Source organism: Eretmochelys imbricata, chromosome 1 (genome assembly GCF_965152235.1).
Source record: "Eretmochelys imbricata isolate rEreImb1 chromosome 1, rEreImb1.hap1, whole genome shotgun sequence".
NCBI lineage: Eukaryota > Metazoa > Chordata > Testudines > Cheloniidae > Eretmochelys > Eretmochelys imbricata.
Window position 1 is genome coordinate 209,873,782 of NC_135572.1, and position 15,596 is coordinate 209,889,377.

At 41.3% G+C, this 15,596-nt stretch overlaps 1 protein-coding gene across 1 annotated transcript in view; it reads right to left on the reverse strand.

The window, feature by feature from the left end:
• Positions 1 to 15,596, reverse strand: part of MAN1A2 (mannosidase alpha class 1A member 2) — a 311,536-nt gene that overhangs the window by 192,680 nt on the left and 103,260 nt on the right. The gene's annotated exons all lie outside the window — the stretch shown is intronic.

The following is a 15,596-nucleotide window of genomic DNA, read 5'->3' on the forward strand; positions in this document are numbered from 1 at the left end:
GGAAGTCAGTGGTGTCTCGAAGATAGCTGGGAGTGCTGGTAGCGTAGGGCCTGAGGAGGGAGTCTACATAGCCAGACAATCCTGCTGTCAGGGTGTCAATGCCTGAGATGATGGGGCGCTCAGGATTTCCAGGTTTATGGATCTTGGGTAGTAGATAGAATACCCCAGGTCAGGGTTCCAGGGGTGTGTCTGTGTGGATTTGTTCTTGTGCTTTTTCAGGGAGTTTCTTGAGCAAATGCTGCAGTTTCTTTTGGTAACCCGCAGTGGGATCAGAGGGTAATGGCTTGTAGAAAGTGGTGTTGGAGAGCTGCCCAGCAGCCTCTTGTTCATATTCCGACCTATTCATGATGACAACAGCACCTCCTTTGTCAGCCTTTTTGATTATGATGTCAGAGTTGTTTCTGAGGCATTGTGTTCTGCACAGCTGAGGTTATGGGGCAAGTGATGCTGCTTTTCCACAATTTCAGCCCGTGCACGTCGGCGGAAGAACTCTATGTAGAAGTCCAGTCTGTTGTTTCGACCTTCAGGAGTCCACCTAGAATCCTTCTTTTTGTAGTGTTGGTAGGAAGGTCTCTGTGGATTAGTATGTTGTTCAGAGGTGTATTGGAAATATTCCTTGAGTTGGAGACGTCGAAAATAGGATTCTGGGTCACCACAGAACTGTATCATGTTCGTGGGGATGGAGGGGCAGAAGGAGAGGCCCGAGATAGGACAGATTCTTCTGCTGGGTTAAGAGTATAGTTGGATAGATTAACAATATTGCTGGGTGGGTTGAGGGAATCATTGCTGTGGCCCCTTGTGGCATGTAGTACTTTAGATAATTTAGTGTCCTTTTTCTTTTGTACAGAAGCAAAGTGTGTGTTGTAAATGGCTTGTCTAGTTTTAGTAAAGTCCAGCCACGAGGAAGTTTGTGTCCACGGTTGGTTTTTTATGAGAGTATCCAGTTTTGAGAGCTCATTCTTAATCTTTCACCGTTTGCTGTAGAGGATGTTGATCAGGTGGTTCCGCAGTTTCTTTGAGAGCGTGTGACACAAGCTGTCAGCATAGTCTGTGTGGTATGTAGATTGTAATGTTCATGGTGTCCTTGTTTATTCCCATTTCTATGGGAATGGCACCACTTAACAACTCCACATCATACCTCATCTTGAAGTAGACATAATAAGCTTTCAAATGATGTATGATGTGCATGTGTGTAGAGAGGATACATTTGATCGACCAAATTGGTGATATCTGTCACTCTTCTACTAACATGATCCAATGGCTGAAAATAAGGTTTAAATTTTAACAATGAGAGTAATTAACCATGGGAACAATTTAAAAGGATCATGATGGATTCTCCATCACTAACCATTTCCAAATCAAGACTGGATGTTTGTCTAAAAGATCTGCTCTAGTAATTATTCTGGGGAAGTTCTATGGCCTGTGTCATAGAGGAATTCAGACTAGATGATCACAACAGTCCATTCTGGCCTTGGAATCTATGAATCTATTAATGTAAGATGTGACAATGGAGTGCTTATAAAGTGGAACAGATGAAGTAGGAACTATGCATGTTGAACTTTACTTACTGTGCTGCAATGATTATTACAATTTGGGGAAATGCAAAGATTTCAATCATTCTTCAGCTGTAACTACAGTAGTTTCCCCTTATGAAAGCGGTATTACAGCCGCTAAAATGAAAAGGAAAAAGTTGTATCCCATATCCTAGCCCTCCTGCACTCAGCTGGAGTCGCTGAAAATAGATTTACACTCTAATCAAAGAGCATCTCTACTGCTGTGAGGCAAACCCTAGTTTTCTTGTATATTTCTAAAACATGACATTATTTGACCTGTATGGTAGCAGCAGCCACAGGTGTTAACACTCAGATCAGGACATCAAAAATTGTGTTACTGAAGAAAAATAGTTAATTTAAAATATTAATCCTGTGGCAATCACTAGTGATCAAAAATCTCTCTCAATGCATTTCTTCCATTATGTATTTCACAGAGGAAAATGTTGCACATGCAGATATTTTACACTTTTTACGCTCAGTAAAGCTTAATGGCAAATCTCATTGCTTTAAGAAGAAAAAAATCTTACAAATACAGGAGCTCGAAGTTCACTTATATGACACAGGTTTGTAATTTGCACCATGGAGTTTTTTTGTGATTTTCTTTATCAGTAGGCATAGATAGAATTATTGCTCTCTTTTATTTGCCACAAAGAAACTTTAATGATGGATGGGTTGATTTTATATGCATAGCTCAGCTAAAATACCACTGCTCACCATATGCAGCATTTCACAAAAGGGATACAGAAAGAGACAAATATTGTTTACATAAACGACTGCCTCAACCACTCCTTCCCTTCCCCTACTTACCCTATGCATGCACTGTGTCTTCATTGACAAAAAGGGTATGGGGGGAGGAGGGCGGTGGGGGTGGTAAAGTAACTAACACACCAGTTATCTCACTGTAAAGTCCAAGACAAGACACCTGTAGTTTTTACCACAAGGTAGGCTGGTGAGGTCAGCAATATACCCCCATTCATGGTTGACCTCACCTAGTTTATCTTATGGCAAAATTACAGATCCTCACCTCCACTATTTTAACAGCAGGAACAAACTGTATTAGTTACTACTGAGTAAAAAAGAACACCTTTTTTTTTTAATCAGTGAAGACAAAGCCACACTCAACAGTATGTCAGTGATCCTTCTATCTTCCAAGTTACCTACTTTTATTGTTTGGCCTCTCTTCAAAAGTGCTTTCTGCATATTTTATAGTTCAAACTTGACATATCAGCTTTTGCTGTTTAGTTGAGGAGAAAAGTTTTGCAATGAAAGTAGAAATGGAGGAATAATATAACCAAGAAGTATCGCACAGCTGTTCAGCTGAGTGAGAACCAGCTTACATGGTTCTGTCTGATCTGTTAAGAAAACTAAAATGGTTTTATTTCTAATATCAACACAATGATAGGTGAATAGAATAATCCAGATGACTATGGTACATTTTTCTCCAATAATTTTATACTTATACATATAGTTAATTTCCTTTATTATATACATGTAATTTCCTTTATTATATACATGCACCAACTCTGGCTTTCCAGGGCTCACACTGGAAAAAGAAACAGCATTACTCATCCAAGCTCCATCCACAACAAAAATCTATATGAAACAGACCTAAAAATGAGAGACCGTTCTACTGGGCTCAGCTTATCCTCAGAGTGATCTGACACCCACAGGGCTTTGAAGGTGTGTTTGCTCCCCACTCCCACCCCTGCTTTGTGGCGCCCAGCCTGCTGTTGCTCCTGCTCTCCATGACTGCTCTCAGGCAGGTAAGCAGAATGAAATGTTAGCTCTGTGTTGCCTAGCAACAAACACTAAATTGTGGAAGCAGCTGGAGCCACTTCCCACATTTTAAGGCAGCAGCAAGCAGTTGGCTCACTGTAGCTGCCTGGTCTCTCTCTCTCTCTCTCACCCACACACACACCTCTTAAAGAGCATAGTTGTCTTCATATTTAACACCTCTGATTCACCAGTGGTGCTGATAACACAAGCTGCTGAGTAGCAGCGAGGCAGTGAGACAGTTCCAGAAACAAAAACAAAACGATGGCTTGCCAAAGCCAAAAGTATTGGCTCATCAAGCCAACCCAATTTGAGACCCGCCCTCCTCCATTTGATATCTTACTTGTTAGTTCAATATATCTGCAACAGCTGCAAAAAGAGCATCATCCATTAGGAAAGATCTTTATCACATTTTTTAAATCTACAAGAAACAGGTATCTATCGGACCAGATTTTCTTAACACAACATATCCCTTGCACAAGCAAAGCCTGGAACTGCATAGAAAGATGGTTATGCACTGTTATGTTTTTAATGTCATAACATTCTGTATCATTAAAGTGCATCACTTCAGCAAACAAATTAATTTTCCTTTATTAAAAAACACTGTTTAACTGATACATTATGATACTCAAACCTAACAGCACTCTCTGACCTACTCTTAGCAATTCATTTTATTCTTAGGTGTGTACAGAACTGAAAAATCAGAAGACAAATTGATGAGGTTTTAGAATCGTCAAGGCTCTTTAATTTCAGGAAATGTCCAACAATATAGGTGTGCATATCAATTATTTTATTAACAATGCTTCATGTTGTCCAGAAGACTATAGTCTAAGCTGGCCAAGGTAACAAAGTCACACTCAACACAGCCTGTTACATAAAATAAACTATAAAAGCAGAAGCTGGAGACAAAATAAGCTAGTACAAACTGGATTATTTAAATTAAAAGAATTGGCTTCAAGGCTCCAGCTAAAGTAATGTATTACCATAACAATGAGCTGAAAGTTACTAGAAGTGTTTATAGTAAAAATCTCTGAAATGTGGCTGGATGGGTTAATTTTAATGGGGTGAGGCTGCCACCTCTTCTTGGACACTGTTTATGTGGGGGTCAACTAATTGGGAGGAGAAGGATGAGTGGACTGTTAGGAGCAAGTTTTAAAAGCAATTCATGGCTGCCACCCTCAGTCTCCTGGGTCCACAGAATCCACCATGACACTGCTGGGCCTTCATTGTTCTGATCCTGAAACATGTCCTGAAGCAGAGTAGGCCAGAGAGGGGGAACCAGATAACATCATCACCTTTCCTGACTTTGGCTAAATCCTAAACACTACTTGGGATGTGAATCTTAGGGTTGGTCTACAACTTATGTCAGTATAACTACGGCAGTCAGGGGTGTGGAAAATCCACCCCACTGAGCAACACAGGTTTACCAACCTAACTCCCAGTGTAGACAGTACTATATTGACAAAAGGGCTTCTCCCATCAACATAGCTACCACCTCTTGTGGAGGTGGATTACCTATGCCGACTGGAGAAGCCCTCCTTTCAGCTTATCCTCACTGAAGTGCTACAGCAGTGCAGTTGCATCGACACAGCTGCACCACTGTTGCCTTTAAGTGCAGACAAGTCTTCAGGTTCCTGTTGTGAGACCTTCTCCCTCATACGTCATTTTCCTTCCCAACCTTATTTTTCTTAGAAATCTCTCATCTTTCTGACTTAGCAGCCAAAGGTACTCCATCTTTTCAACAGTGCTGTTACCCTGTTGACCAGAGAGACAGCTAAAAGGAACATATAACTACCCAACACTGATAAAAGCTTGCCAGTTCTTAGAGTGGCTGATAAGACCAAGTGCTGGACCAGTGTTTCTCCAGCAGTGAGGCTGCGAGTGAAAATCAAAACCAGAGAAATTGAGTTTTCTATCTTTGGTATTCCTTTCTCTGCCCTTTATATGTGTTTGACTTGTTTTGTCTTAAAGGAAAAACAATTAACTCTAACAACAATAGCAATAATAATAGCTACAGAACTTATTAAACTTTTTTTCTTTTCTCCCAAAAAGGACAATTAATACTACTTTTAAATACCAACTAAAAACTGTCACACAAGGGTTTCTCCCTATACAGGCCTCTAGACAGGTAAAAGGAAAAGGAATAAAGGATATTGTTAAAATGGAAACTTAGCTTAATACTTTACATTTTAGTGGTGGTTGTTACAATGGAAGTGATCAGTGATAAGGTGACAAGAAACCTCTTGTTGGGCCCAAGACATGCTCTTATCAACACATCTGTCAAACCATATTCCGACAAAGCTCAATAATTCTATGGCTAAAGAATTTCCACAGATTTTCAACACTACATCAACCAACAAACAGGAAATAGCAGCAAGTCAGAATCTTCACAGCTCTGCCAATTTGGACTGGATTTTTTTTAAGTCACCACTATAAGAAAAGCCACAAGCCTACATCATAAAAAAAACCTTATTTATTAAATAATATACTATGTGCATATATATCTTAAAAGGTCCTAGAAGTACTAAGCCTTTGCTCCTTTTTTAAACTCAGCTTTATCCATAGAAGCACTATTGAACAATTGCTTTCCCTCAGATATTAAACTAATAAGAACAGATACTATACATGATCTTAGTCAAACACTGATTACCTAGCTCACACTTTTAGCAGACTCTGCTTTATGATTTAAAATTACTGGAAGTCATACACCTCTTCCAAATAAATATTAGCCAGGGAGGACACAGTATCCCCGATTGGATTTCTATAAATCCATTCTGTAAATTGGTGCAGCCCACACTGCCTCCCCCTACTCAAATGAAAATGTATAGACAATGCCTTGGGAAGTAAAAGGGGGAGGGGCGAGAGGGAGTGCACACATTAGAGGAACAACTAGTTTGCCATCTAGATTTAATCATATCAACTTCATCTGAGTGTAATTTGTAACCCTGTTTCTGGCAGATTCAGGCATCCAGAAGAAGGATCTGCCTTTAACGTGCAAACCAGTGATGCCATTTCTTTGTCTCACTCCATAGATCACCAATGAATTTAAAGTGAACCATAACACAGTTACAATAACCATAACAGAGGCACAATGCTATGCAAAGGGACGATCTGTTTTTTAATTACACACAGATTTTTACCCTCCTAATTTTTCATGAGACAGTAGCCACAAAGAGATGGGAAAATCTTCAGTTTGTTCAGCTGGTTCTGCTTAATTAATTAGATCACTTAATAAAAGCATCTTAAATTAGATTCCTTGACATGGCGCTAATTCAGGGAGAACAGAGGTTTAAAAAGCCAGCTTCTAAGCAACCAGAGGAGCAAGGGAACAGGAGCAGCAAACCAAGGAGTTTTGCCAGGGAGTTTAGAGAGGTAGTGTGAGAGCCAGATACACTTAATAAACATTCGCTAAACTTGAGCCAAAAACTCCACCCTCCTGTCCCATCCAAAGTTGGGACTCTCCTTCCTGATGATCCTCTTGCACTGAGGTTACCCCTCCTGGGGAAAGAACCCCAGTTATTAGGAAGAAACAGGTAATAGTAATGGAGGATTCAATTATTACAAATTTACATAGCTGGGTTTGTGATGACTGGGAGAACTCCATGGTGAACTGCCCACTGGGTAAGAAAGTTGTGGACCTCTTGAGACATCTTGACAGACTTAAGAGCAGTGTTGGGGAGGACCGGTGGTCACTGAACAAGTAGATACCAAAGGGAAAGAAAAGAGAGAGATCGTGGAGGTCAAATTTAGGCTGCTAAAAAAGAGATTAAAGTCCAGAACCTCCATAGCATTCTCTGAAATGCTTCCAGTTCCACACACAGGAACAGACAGACTGGCAGAACTGCAGGGTTTCAATGCATGGATGAGATGATAGTGTTGAGAGGAGAGACTTAGGTTTCTTAGGAATTGGTGAACCTTTTGGGAAAGGAGGAACCTATAAAGGAAGGATGGGATCTACCTAAACCAAAATGGAACCAGATTGCTGGCACAAAACTAACATAAAAAAAATTAAGTACCTCAGAAACAGGGACCGTGCCAATCGCTCAGTGGGACCACTAGACAATCAAGTTGCTAAAGGAACCCTCACAGAAGACAGGAGCGTTGTGGAGAAGCTGAATGAATTGTTTGTATCAGTTTTACTGCAGAGACTGTGAGGGAGATCCCTACACTTGTGCCATTCTTTTCAGATCACAAATCTGAGGGACTGTCCCAGACTAAGGTGTCCATAATGGTGGACTTGGAACAAATTGATAAATTAAATAGTAATAAGTCACCAGGACCAGATGGTATTCACCCAAGTTCCAAAGGAACTCAAATGTGAAACTGCCGAACTACTAGCTGTGGTATGTAACCTATCACTTAAATCAGACTCTGTACTAGATGACTGACAGGTAGGAAATGTAACACTGATTTTTAAAAAAGACTCCAGTGGTAATTCGAGCAACCACAGATTGGTATGCCTAATTTTAGTACCAAATAAATTGGTTGAAACAATATTAAAGAACAGAATTATTAGATACTTAGATGAACATGATTTGTTGAGGAAGAGTCAACATAACTTTTGCAAAGGGAAAGCATGCCTCACCAATCTATTAGAATTCTTTGAGAGGGTCAACAAACATGTGGGCAAGGCTCATCCAATGGATACAGTGTACTTGGACTTTCCTTTGACAAGGTCCCATTCCAAAGGTTCTTAAGCAAAGTAAGCAGCCATGGGAAAAGCAGGAAGGTCCTGCCATGGATCAGTAAGTGGTTAAAGGACAGGAAACAAGGAGTAGGAAAAAATGGTAAGTTTTCACAGTAGATAAAGGTAAATAGCAGGGTCCCCCAAGGATCTTTACTGGGACAAGTGCTGTTCCACATATTCATAAATGATCTAGAAAAAGGGGTAAACAGTGATGGTGGCAAAGTAGGCAGATGATACAAAACTACTCAAGATAGTTAAGTCCAAACTGACTGTGAAGAGTTACAAATGGATCTTACAAAACTGGATGACTGGGCAACAAATGGCAGATGAAGTTCAATGTTGATAAACGCAAAGTAATGCACATTGGAAAACATAATCCCAACTATACATACAAAAATATGGCATCTAAATTAGCAATTACCAGTCAAGAAAGAGACCTTGGAGTCATTCTGGATAGTTCTCTGAAAACATCCACTCAATGTGCAGCAGCAGTCAAAAAAGCTAACAGAATATTAGGAATCAATAGGAAAAGGATAGATAATAAGACAGTAAATTTCATAATCCCACTATATAAATCCCTGGTATGCCCACACCTTGAATACTGTGTGCAGTTCTGCTCACCCCATCTCAAAAAAGATATATTAAAATTGGGAAAAGGTACAGAGACGGGCTACAAAAACGATAAAGGTTATTGAACAGTTTCTATTTGAGGAGAGATTGAAAAGAGTGGGATTGTTCATCTTGGAAAAGAGACAACTAAGGGGGATATAACAGGTCTATAAAATCATGAATGCTGTGGAGAAAGTGAATAGGGAAGTGACACAAGAACCAGAGGTCACATGACACAAGAACACATGACACAAGAACCAGAGGTCACCCAATGAAATTAACAGACAGCACGTTTAAAACAAACATAAGGAAGTACTTCTTCACACAATGCATGGTCAACCTGTAGAACTCATTGCCAGGGGACACTGTGAAGGCCAAAAGTATAACTGGGTTCAAAGAGAGAATTAGATAAATTCATGGAGGATAGGTCATAGAATATCAGGGTTGGAAGGGACCTCAGGAGGTCATCTAGTCCAACCCCCTGCTCAAAGCAGGACCAATCCCCAATTTTTGCCCCAGATCCCTAAATGGCCCCCTCAGGGATTGAACTCACAACCCTGGGTTTAGCAGGCCAATGCTCAAACCACTGAGCTATCCCACCCCCAAGGTCCATCAATGACTCCAAGGTCCATCAATGGCTATTAGCCAAGATTGTCAGGGATTAAACCCCATGCTCTGGGTATACATAAGCGTTTGACTGCCATAAGATGGGATTGGATGACAGCAGATGAGTCACTCAGTAAATTGCCCTGTTCTGTTCATTCCCTCTGAAGCCTCTAGCACCAGCCACTGTCAGAAGACAGGCTACTGGGCTAGATGGACCATTGGTCTGATCCAGTATGACCATTCTTATGTTTTTATGTATTTTCTCTACGTGAATAGGCTCATACACTGTAATCAAACCAATTCTTCATCTTATTTTTGATAAGATAAACAGACTGAGCTCTTTTAGGGTTGTGATGCTCACAGGCCAGCCCAGGTCAGAGCAATAGGTAAATTCGCTTGTGTGTGAATATCAAAGAAATGTTAACTGTACTAATTCACTCGAATGTTAATTTAGCTCAAAGGAAATGTAAATGATATTGTCTTCACTTATGTATAGGCATTACATTATGTATATCTCTGAACTTAATTAACCCTAGACCAAAAGTATGTGTTAGCAGTAAGATGAGAATTTCCTTGATACGTAAACTGCCTGAAAATGAATAAAATGTTACTTGTATTGTTTTTTCTTATCTATCCCTATTATAATATAATGGCAGGCAATTGCATTATGTATATCACTGTAACTAAATTACTTGTGAATGCAAAGGAAGTAGAATGCTAACTTCAAAGCAAGGGTCATTGTCTTCAGCAATGGAAATTCACAGATTCAGTCTGCAATTGCTACTCATCAATAACCACATGGGTGGGGACACTGTTTAGATTGTCTTCTGTGAGCAGGATCTATAAATAGTGGTTTAAGGGAATGATCCTGCATCTCTGAACTGTTTGGACACTCATATGGGAACACTCCAGGTGCAAGACAGAGATCCCCAAAGTTATTTTGGATAACCCTGAGAAATGTGTGGAAAACTAGCAGACTACTACATCTCCGCTATCATTTTGGACTTGCAAACTTTGACTCACCTGTTAATGTATTTTATCTGCTTTAACCTCTCAATAACCCTGACCCTTTTGGGGTGGGAAGTAACCTAATATGATGTTATATTTGGTATAGCAACCAGTGTCACAACGTCCAGTTTTTCTGGGTGGCAAGGTAGGCTGGAGAGCCTAAGGGAACCTTTTGTGACTCCATGGTAAGATTAAGGCTATGTGTACACTACAGACCTTACAGCTGCAGCGCTGTAAGGTCTCCGACGTAGTTGCTCTCCCGTCAGCATAAATAAACCACCCCCAATGAGCAGCAGTAGCTACACTGGCATCTCCCACCAACGTGGCACAGTCCACACTGGCACTTCTGTCAGTGTAACTTACGTCAGTCAGGGGTGTGTTTTTTCATACCTCAATGGTGAAAGAACAGGTTAAGGACTATTTAGAAAAGCTGGACATGCACAAGTCCATGGGACCGGATGCAATGCATCCGAGGGTGCTGAGGGAACTGGCTGATGAGATTGCAGGGCCATTGACCATTATCTTTGAAAACTCGTGGTGATCGGGGGAGGTCCCAGACGATTGAAAAAAGGCAAATATAGTGCCCATCTTTAAAAAACGGAAGAAGGAGAACCCAGAGAACTACAGACTGGTCAGCCTCACCTCAGTCCCTGGAAAAATCATGGAGCAGGTCCTCAAGGAATCCATTTTGAAGAACTTGGAGGAGAGGAAGATGATCAGGAATAGTCAACATGGATTCACCAAGGGCAAGTCATGCCTGACCAACCTGATTGACTTCTATGATGAGATAACTGGCTCTGTGGATATGGGGAAAGCAGTGGATGTGATATATCTTGACTTTAGCTAAGCTTTTGATACCGTCTCCCACAATATTCTTGCCAGAAAGTTAAAAAAGTATGGATTAGATGAAAGGACTATAAAGTGGATAGAAAGCTGTCTAGATTGTCGGGCTCAGTGGGGAGTAATCAACAGCTCAATGTCTAGTTGGCAGCCGGTATCAAGAAGAATAACCCAGGGGTCGGTCCTGGGGCCGGTTTTGTTCAACATCTTTATTAATGATCTGGATGATGGGATTAATTGCACCCTCAGCAAGTTCGCAGAGAAAACTAAGCTGGGGGGAGAGGTAGATAAGCTGGAGGGTAGGGATAGGGTCCAGAGTGACCTAGAGAAATTGGAGGACTGGACAAAAAGAAATCTGAGGTTCAACAAGGACAAGTGCAGAGTCCTGCACTTAGGAAGGAAGAATCCCATGTACCGCTACAGGCTGGGGACTGACTAGCTAAGCGGCAGTTCTGCAGAAAAGGACCTGGGGATTACAGTGGATGAGAAGCTGGATATGAGTCAGCAGTATGCCCTTGTTGCCAAGAAGGCTTACAGCATATTGGGCTGCCTTAGTAGGAGCATTGCCAGCAAATCGAGTACTGGTGAGACCATACCTGGAGTACTGGGTCCAGTTTTGGGCCCTGTCAAGGTTCCTTCCCCACTCTGAACTCTAGGGTACAGATGTGGGGACCTGCATGAAAGACCCCCTAAGCATATTCTTACCAACTTAGGTTAAATGCTGCCACCACCAAAGTGTTACACAAAGAACAGGGGAAGTGCCCATTTGGAAACGTCTCCCCACCAAAATATTCCCCCAAGCTCTACACCCCCTTTCCTGGGGAAGGCTTGATAAAAGTCCTCACCAACTTGCATAGGTGAACACAGACCCAAACCCTTGGATCTTAGGAACAATGAAAAGCAATCAGGTTCTTAAAAGAAGAATTTTAATTAAAGAAAAAGTAAAAGAATCACCTCTGTAAAATCAGGATGGTAAATACCTTTCAGGGTAATCAGATTCAAAACATAGAGAATCCCTCTAGGCAAAACCTTAAGTTACAAAAACATACAGAAACAGGAATATATATTCCATTCAGCACAACTTATTTTATCAGCCATTTAAACAAAACAGAATCTCACAGTTATCCAACCTGCATTCCTGCTCTGCTCCCAGCAAAAGCATCACACAGACAGAGAGAACCCTTTGTTTCTCCAGCTTTGAAAGTATCTTGTCTCCTCATTGGTCATTTTGGGTCAGGTGCCAGAGAGGTTATCTTAGCTTCTTAACCCTTTACAGGTGAAAGGGTTCTTCCTCTGGTCAGGAGGGATTTAAAGGTGTTTACCCTTCCCTTTATATTTATGACAGGCCCCACACTACAGAAAGGATGTAGACAAATTGGAGAGAGTTCAGCAGAGGGCAACGAAAATTATTAGGGGACTGGGGCACATGACTTATGAGGAGAAGCTGAGGGAAGTGGGCTTGTTTAGTCTGCAGAAGAGAAGAGTGAGGGGGGATTTGACAGCAGCCTTCAACTACCTGAAAGGGGGTTCCAAAGAGGATGGAGCTCTGCCGTTCTCAGTGGTGGCAGATGACAGAACAAGGAGCGCCTCAAGTTGCAGTGGAGGGAGGTCTAGGTTGGCTATTAGGAAACACTGTTTCACTAGGAGGGTGGTGAAGCACTGGAATGGGTTACCTAGGGAGGTGGTGGAATCTCCATCCTTAGAGGTTGTTAAGGCCCAGCTTGACAAAGCCCTGGGATGATTTAGTTGGTGTTGGTCCTGCTTTGAGCAAGGGGTTGGACTAGATGACCTCCTGAAGTCTCTTCCAACCCTAATCTTCTGTTAGTCTATGATTCTATGAAAAGTTTTACTGACAAAAGTATTAGTGTAGACATAGCCTAATACAGTGATCCAGGAATGCAAATTTGTTACTGGCGTGGTGACATCTAATTATAGAGTATACCACCAGTTTGGAGTGTCTGTCCTTTTTTTTTGACAATCTGACCTGAGATTGGCACTCTGAGCTGCGAGGCACTCCAGACAGCGTGACAACGGTATTTCTATGCAGCCCTTGGCAATGAGTCTTCCAGCCCAGGTTGATAGACTTGGGTTTCAGAGGTTACCTGGGTTTCAGGGACTCACGTTAGTGGTCATTCTGAGAGCATTTTGAAGTTGTGGCTTGTGCTCTGAATCCCACCCTCCTCCCTAAGCTTCAGAGCCTGAAGTCCAGCCCAAGCCACAACATCTACATAGCTATTTTTAGCTTGCTAGCATGAGCCCAAGTCTATTGACCCAGTCTGGGAGGCTCGCTACCACGAGCTGTAAAAACATAACCCAAGTCTCTCACTGTCAAGCAACAAGATAATATCTTTTCTGGATGAGATTACAAGAGAATAGGGTCATTATAAGGCATTTGACTTCATATGGCACAACATTTTGATTAAAAAATGAGAATGGTATAAAATTAACATGGCACATGTTAAATGGATTAAAAGCTGGCTAACATGTTGGTCTAAAAAAATTATTGTACACAGGGAATCATCATCGAACGGGTGTGTTTCTTGTGGGGTTCTGTAGGGATCAGTTCTTCGCCCTATACTATTTAACATCTTTATTAAACAAACAATGTGCATTTTAATATGATTAAATGTAAACATACACGTCTAGGAACAAAGAATGTAGGCCATGTTTACAGGATGGAGGACTCTATTGTGGGAAGCAGTGGCTCTGAAAAAGATTTGGGATTTGTGTTGGATAATCAGCTGAACATGAGCTCCCATGGCAACACTGTGACCAAAAAGGTTAATGCAATCCCTGGGTGCATAAACAGGGGCATCTCAACGCAGAGTAGCGAGATCATTTTACCTCTATATTTGGCATCAGTGCAACCACTGCTGGAATACTGTGTCTAGCTCTCGTGCCCATAATTCAAGAGGGATGTTGATACATTGGAGAGGGTTCAGAGAAGAGCCATGAGAATGATTAAAGGATTAGAAAACATCCCTTACAGTGATAGACTCAAGGAGATCAACTTATTTAGCTTAACAAAGAGAAGGTTAAGGGGGTGACTTGGTTATAAGTCTATGGGTACCTACATGGGGACCAAATATTTAATAATGGGTTCTTCAATCTAGCAGAGAAAGGTATAACATGATCCAATGGCTGGGAGTAGAAGCTAGATACATTCATAGAAACACTGAACCAAAGAGTTATAGAAGGGACTGCAAGGGTCATCTAGTCTAACCCCCAGCCAAGACACAGGATTTGTTGTGCCTAAACCACCCAAGACAGATGGTTATCCAGCCTCTTTTTATATACCTCCAGTAAGGAGATTCCATGACTTCCCTAGGGAGTTTGTTCCACTGTCCTACTGTTCTCACAGCTAGGAAGATTTTCCTGAGATTTAATCTAAAACTGCTCTGCTGTAGTTTGAACCCATTGCCTCTTCTCCTGACTTCTGTGGCAAAAGAGAACAATTTTTCTCCATCTTTTTAACGGCAGCCTTTCATATATTTGAAGACCACTATCATGTACCCCCTTAAACTCCTTTTTTCCAAATTCAGACTGGAAATAGGGAGTCGGTTTTAACAGTGAGCGTAACTAACCACTGAAACAATTTACCAAGGTTTGTGGTGGATTCTCCATCACTGACCATTTTCAAATGAAGATTGGATGTTTTTCTCAAAGACATATTTTAGGAACTATTTGGGGGGAATTCTAAAGCCTAGGCATATACAAGGTCAGACTAGATGATCACAAATTCATGGGTTCACAGATTCCAAAGCCAGAATGGACAACTGTGATAAGTTAGTTTGACTTCCAGTATAACACAGGCTGTAAAACTTACCCAAAATAATTCTAACTCCCCATTCTCAATATATCTTCTGCTTTTGACAGAGACACTCATATCTTGGCATGCTCCTCATACTTTTCTCCTGAACTTTCAGAGCTCTCCTAGTTCTCCTTTTATCTCACTCACTACTCCTGCATTACCTTTTTTATGTATTCTTCCCATGCTTTCCTTCCATTCTCAGCTTTGTCCATAACCCGACCCTTTTCTCCCTGGGTTACCTCATTCAATTCCATTGGTTCAGCTACCAACTCTAAGCCATTGGCTCCCTAAATCTACTTCTCCATCTCTGATCTTTCACTTTATCTCCACTCTTGCATCTTTGTCTTTCCAAAATCTCCTCTTGGACACATCTCAGTCACTTAAGGAGCATCCTGCCAGATCATCCAATCTTTTCACCCAAACCATCTCCTCTTTTTTCCTTCCTTATCATCACTGATTACTCCACTTTCCTTTCCATAACTCAGGCTTGTAACACTTGTCATCATCTTAGATTCCAGGCTCTCATGCTTGCCACAGCCAGGTTCATGGTAAACCTTGTTACTTCCTCGTTATCTAAAATCCACCCTTTCCACTCTTACCTTGTGTTCTGCAACTTCTTCATCTCTGACATCCCCACATCTTCCTCTTCCCTGAGCCAGGCTATCCAAAATGTCATTGCTAATAGCCATCTTCCTCTTGATGCTCCTGT